Source organism: Hirundo rustica, chromosome 1, assembly GCF_015227805.2.
Source record: "Hirundo rustica isolate bHirRus1 chromosome 1, bHirRus1.pri.v3, whole genome shotgun sequence".
In the NCBI taxonomy this organism is placed as follows: Eukaryota; Metazoa; Chordata; class Aves; order Passeriformes; family Hirundinidae; genus Hirundo; species Hirundo rustica.
This window is the reverse complement of record NC_053450.1, coordinates 134724247-134730246: the sequence shown is the minus strand read 5'-3', so window position 1 is coordinate 134730246 and position 6000 is coordinate 134724247. Positions and strand designations below refer to the sequence as shown.

Sequence of the window (6000 nt, the reverse complement as noted above, 5' to 3'; positions counted from 1 at the left end):
CCAGGAGAGCATGTTGTAACGTGAAAGGAATGATTCTGCGTAGTAATCCTTTCCTACTCTATTTGTTAAAAAAAAAAAAAAAAAAAAAAGCGGGGAAGGAGTTGAAATTTAAGAGAGAAAAAAATGTCATAGAGGAGGAAATGAAGGTTTGCTCAGAAAATGAACACGTAAACGAGAGAGGGGCTGACGGTGGTATGGGCAGGGAGGGAGGGAGGGAGGGAAATCGCCCGGCTGCCCCCGCCCTCACCCGCAGCTGTCAGTGAAGGCAAGTTCTGCGGCGGAGGTTCCCTCAGCCCCGGAGCGGTGCGGTACCGGGGCGGCCCCGCGAGGCGGGAGCGACTGCGGAATCCCTGCGGCGCTGCCCGAGCTCCGGGGCTTCCCCTCCGGTCTCGCCCCGCTCCCTCACGCCCTGGCAGACGACTACATTTCCCAGCACTTCCCTCTTCCGAGCGGGCTCTGCGGGGAGCCTCGCCGGCTCTCGCCATCTCCTTCGCTGGCAGGGGGCTCGGCGCGGCGGCGGGGCGGAGCTCGGCAGCCCCGGCCCCGCGGCAGCCGCGGCCCCGCAGCCCCCCCCCGCCCGTGCAGGCGCGGAGCCGGCGGCGCTCGGCGGCGAGCGGGGCGGCGGGCAGCGCCATGCGGGCTGCCGCCTGCCTCCTCTGCCTGGCGCTCGGCGCCCTGACAGCGGCCCCAGGTGAGTCCCGGCGGCGGGGCAGCGCCGCCGCGCTTGGGGCGGGGGTGGCGGGGAGGGAGGGAAGCTTCTCCGAGGCTGCTGCGGAGCCCCACGGAAACGGAGCCCCCGCTCCAGCCTGCGCGCCGGGGGCCAGGGCGCAGCCGGGTGACAGTGCCTCTCCCCTGCGCAGGAGGCGCCGGGCCGGCGACGGCGGCAGCGAGGCGGCGGGGCCGGAGCCCCTTCGCGGAGCGAGAGAGCATCAGGCCCCTGCGGCTGGTGTCCGGCGAGGGCGGCGGCGGGGCGCGGTGGCCGGCGCTGAGCACGCGGGTGCGGAGCGAGGCGGCGCGGGCACAGGTAAGCGCCGGGCGGGGGGAGCGGGGCCGGCGGTGCGGAGCCTCGCCGCACCCTCCGCCAGGGATGTTTGCACCGCCCGAGGATAACGCTCGGTGCAAGCCATGCTCGGTTTCCCGCAGGAGCGCGGGGAACGCCAGTCCTGTGCGAGGGCGCCCGAATTAGTTAAGATGGTCCCCGTGCCTGATAATGCCCTCCCGCGGCCGGCAGCGCGGCCCGGGCGGGCACAGCCCGCTGCCTGCGGCGCCCGGGGCACCCAAGATGAAAGTTGCGGTGCCTTTGCGACAGCGGGGCTTGAAACGCTGCGGCTTGATTTCGGCTTCTGGCTGAAGCGTGGGCAGGGTGGGTTTGTGTTCTGTGGATTCGGATGTGATTGTAAAAATAGAAATTGTATATCGGAAGGGAATTGCTTGAAATGTAACGTAAAGACAAGATTTAACGTACATATTGCCCGCCACCCAAACCGATATATGTATTCAAATTCCATAAATTCGTAGAATCATTAAGATTGGGAGAGATCTCTAAGATCATTGAGTTAAATCACTAACTTGTATTAAAAAACGTATTTCTGTTATATAAAGACAAATCCCTATAACTTTTAACAACCTAATTTTGTATTAAAATACAGTGAGCTTCTTCTTGACCCCTTTGTTTGAGGTGGTACATGGCTGTTACATCTAAAGGAAAAAACATCGAGTCTGTGTTGTTATAGATGAAAAACATATAGATGAGCATTTGAGGTAACTGCTGACATGCGAGATGAGTTGCAGGCCTCTGTTTGCTCCTTTTCTAATTGTGTGACTACTGTGTGTTTAAGAAACAAAATAGGTGAAAAAATTCTCATTTTTTTTAATAATCCTTGAAGTATAAGAACTGACAACTTGCATTCTCTTTGTGTAGTTAAATAATAAACAAGGTCCTTGTAGCATATGTATTTTCCTCTGAATGTAACTTACTCTGTGTAAAGATTTTTCAGATATGAAGACCATATTTACAGTGCAATAGTCTCAAAGTTCACAATGCTTTGCTCAAAGAAGAATAACATATCCTCTAGGCATTTCAGGGTTCTTTGAAGACCCTCAAAACCCCACAAGTTCAAACACTTTGTGACATGTCTGTTTTAAACTTAGTAATGGTTGCATTTGGCTTTAGTATTAGGATTAAAGTACTGGTCTTACAGAACAAACTGCTAATTAATTTTTTTTTTCTGCATGTCTCAGCTTTTATTCATCAAATCTTATGCCCGTAAGATTTTCAAGTCATCCTCATCTAATTGAGTTGTTTGTATGAATATTAGTCTAAGCGGAAGAAATAAACTAACGCAGGTGGTTTGAAAAGGGTTGAATACGTTTATTTCACAACAGCTTCCACAGTAAACCTATGGTAATGTGTAAAACTGCCGATGTAAAAGTGAAAGCTACAACTTTTCTTCCTGATCAAGTTTCCCTACTGCTGCTTAAAATATTCCCAGCCTCTTCCATGGCATCTGATGGTTGTTACTCATGGAAGGATACAGTATCTGACAGTGCTTTGGCCAAAAAAAATTGCCGAGCAGGCCGAACCGAGTGAAGCAGTGCAGACTTTCTGTGATTCTGGCACAGAGCATGGTTGCATCCTAATTGCAGGATATTGCATCCCTTGCCCAGTGATCTGAGTCAGCTCGGCGGTAATGGACCAGCAGCGCGGCTGACTCTGCCTAGCTGAAGTTGTGTAGGAGCTGCATTTAGGAAAGTAATTATCCAAGTTATGGACTAACTTCACAGAGTTAACTTCTATGGTGCATTTGGGTGTCCGATGAGTGTCACATCAAGTATAAAGATACTGGATTCTGCTCCTACATGAACAGACACCCGTGCCTGCCCTGGAAAGTTAACAGTCAGTGGCATATAAAGAGTAGGGGAACGGAGCTGTCCTCTACATCAATAACGTTTCCGTATGTATTTGTTTTATGATTAAATACGCTCTGACTGTCTCCATGTTCTATCCATTGCTAATAGATTTGAATAGTATTTGAGGGTTAAAAAAGTTGGTCTTGAATAGAGATTTCAAACCAAAGCTTATGGCTTTCTGGATTACTTAAGGGAGCATGCTTCTTTGAGGAGGTAAAAGCATTCAAGAAGAATCGCTGGTGAGTGAAGGACTAGCAACCATGTCTAGAAAAACCAAGATACCTGAATGCAAAGGTGCATTCAGAGGACTAGCCAGCAAGGCTGTAGTTGAATTAATGTAAAACAATGTAGTTGTGTTTTGAATCGGATAAAGATAAAAGGAGGGGAGAGAGAGAGATAAGCTGGAGAGAAGGAAGTCGCATTAAATCGGATTGGATTCCTTTAATTCCTGGATGAAAGCTTTAGCTGCAGAAAGGGCAGAAGTTGAACAAAAAAGATGCAAGCCTGAGTTCAGAACTGCACAAAAGGAAATAAAGCTGTTCATGCAGAGGAATGCAGAAGAGAAGCATGGCCTTGGCAGATCAGGAGTTTTAGAACAGGCTCATGATGGAGTTGAGCCAGGAGTGTAATATGAGAAAATGGGGTGAAAGGAGATAATTAAAGGCAGAAGTGACTGGGAAGTGGTGGATGGCAGATTTTTAAAAAATGATTATTTATTTTCAGCATTTGTTGAGGTTTTTCTCTACTTCCATTGTTTTGTTTGTTTTGGGGCCATTGCCATCACAGTTGAGTGACTTCTCTACATGCATGCTTTACTATTAAATAGTAAAGGAAATAATCTCTATACTCATCTTATCTTAGAAACCCAGAATATAATTGCTTAAAAAACATAATTAATGTGCTCACAATTTGTTGCCCAAGATTGCTGAACCTCGGAACACAGCATAAGGCAAATGTTGTAGGCTATTACATGTTCATGATATTAATGTTTTAATGTACAATATATAGTGGACATTGGAGAATTCCCATGACTTTGAGTTTCTGCTTTTAATTCCATTTCAGAATAGAGTCACTACTAGTATCCTGTATTTCAATTTCTCTGTTCCTCAAAGGGTGCCTGTTAGCAGCTGCACAGCATTTAGTGTACAGAATAATCAAGATGAGACATAGCTAAAAATGCACTAATATTTTATTATCATTAATGCAACCCAGGATCTTAGCAATGGACACCCGATTTACTGTTACGTAAATAAGTGCATTATACATTGTGAGTCCTCTATGTCAGGGACATTCAGTGAAGGCTAATCTAATATTTTTGTGTTTAAAAGAAGGAAAGTTCCCACTGTTTATAAGGAACCTTCTAACTTTGTGCCTTAAGCCATATTTTGGTATTGTAAGAAGCACATGGGAAACCACAAGTTTTGTAATATTTTCCTTTAGTCAATACTGTGCAGACATGTTCCTTGTTAAAATGTGGGAACGTGTAAGCATCCGTCCCCACTGTATTATCATTATCCATTTTTGATACATCTAAGCATGATGTGGAAATTTGTGAGGTTTGCTGTGATTTACAGTGGGAACAAGGTTCTGACCTGCGATGGATGGAGATTCACTCTCCTCCTAGTTATGCAGGACATTCATGATATAGCAGTTTCTGTTTCTCAAGCTGTTTTTCACTTGCTCATTGCCTGTTGTCATGAAGGTATACTGGATTCCTCCCAAGAGAGTAAAAGGGATGACCTGGTTCTAGGGAGCCTGGCCTGAAGGGGCTCCAGGACTAAACTGCATCTGGAGACAGAAGTGCATGTTGTTTATAGTCCAGAGTGAGTGTGTCAGTAGTTTTCAGTGAAGAACTTATTTGTCTTCCACAGCTCACATTGACCAAATGATACAATTGCATACACCTATTTGGAATCATGCCTTGCAGATTCCTTAAATGATTTCTTGTTACTAATAATCAATTTTAGAGAAGCTTTGCTCTGTCATGCTGCGTTTGCATAGCTCTGCTTGCTCTTGGATTTGAAATCTTCATTAGTTATTTGAGTGTTGCCTAGTCTTTGCTATTGGATTCTCTGATTTCTTGTCATCTCACTCTAGACTTCAAATAGGATATCCCTGTTCTTTGCAGGTGCTTCTGAAATTGCTGACTCTTGCTTTCTGTTCTGATGCTGTCAATTTTTGTTGGTATTATAAGTTACTGTGTTGGGTAGCTCTAAGGAATAGTATTTTTTTTTTTTTCCCTTTAAAAAAAGAGCTCTGACTATTGAGTGACTTATAAAATATCTCTAGAGTTTGGGATTGATGGATGGTGGCTGTTGGAAAGGGAAGTGTCATGAGAAATTGTCTGATTTAAAAAGTTCTTTTCTGCACACTGAATCAAATGACTTCTGTATCTTGAAGAAACTTAGGCACAATTTTTGATCATCCTAACACAAAACCGAAGGAAGGAGGCTAAACTGAGAAAGAGGCTATAGTGAGTAATAACATGCATTTGGTTTGTTGTTGAATTTGGTTTTCTACCTGCCTTGTTGCCTCTTAAGGTAAGGCATTAGGTTAAATATGTGTGATACTTTACTGTATGTTCAGTGTATGCAGTTCTGAAATATAAGATACTTCACCAATATAGCAATGTTTTATGAATATGTGAACGATGGTTAAAATATTCATACTCATGATGCAGGTCTTGCCTTCCTGAAGAGAAAAAAAAACTGTTGAAAGCTACACTTGGCTATAGATTGTGTGTTGAATGATGTAAGGGCATTGAGGGTGTCCTTTGATTTCTGATGTAGGAGGCACTTTCAGGTACACCTTTTTATGAAGTACTGAAAGTGTGTTTTGGTATTTTATAGGCAAAGAATATTTCAAATTCCTAATTTATCCTGCTTTGCAAGCTCATATCAGGAAGAGTCTTTCCCTGCTTGATAATGAGATTTGTTATGACAGTAAATGTATAAATCCAAAAAATCATCCAGCAAAAAATCTCTGGTAGCTGCTGCTTCAAGGGTTCATGTTGTTTTGTATCATCTTCTCATGCTTGTGCCATAGCAGACTGGAAAAGAGAGATATTCTTAAAGCTAAGGCTTAGCCTCA

General features: G+C 45.0%; 1 protein-coding gene across 1 annotated transcript in view; it reads left to right on the top strand.

Moving 5' to 3' along the window:
- Positions 1-959: 959 nt before the first annotated feature.
- Positions 960-6000, top strand: part of ADAM22 (ADAM metallopeptidase domain 22) — a 132839-nt gene continuing 127798 nt past the window's right edge. Inside the window, exon 1 of the mRNA XM_040062556.2 lies at positions 960-1024. The gene's annotated coding sequence lies outside the window, so the exon portion shown is untranslated. The remainder of the gene's footprint in view (positions 1025-6000) is intronic.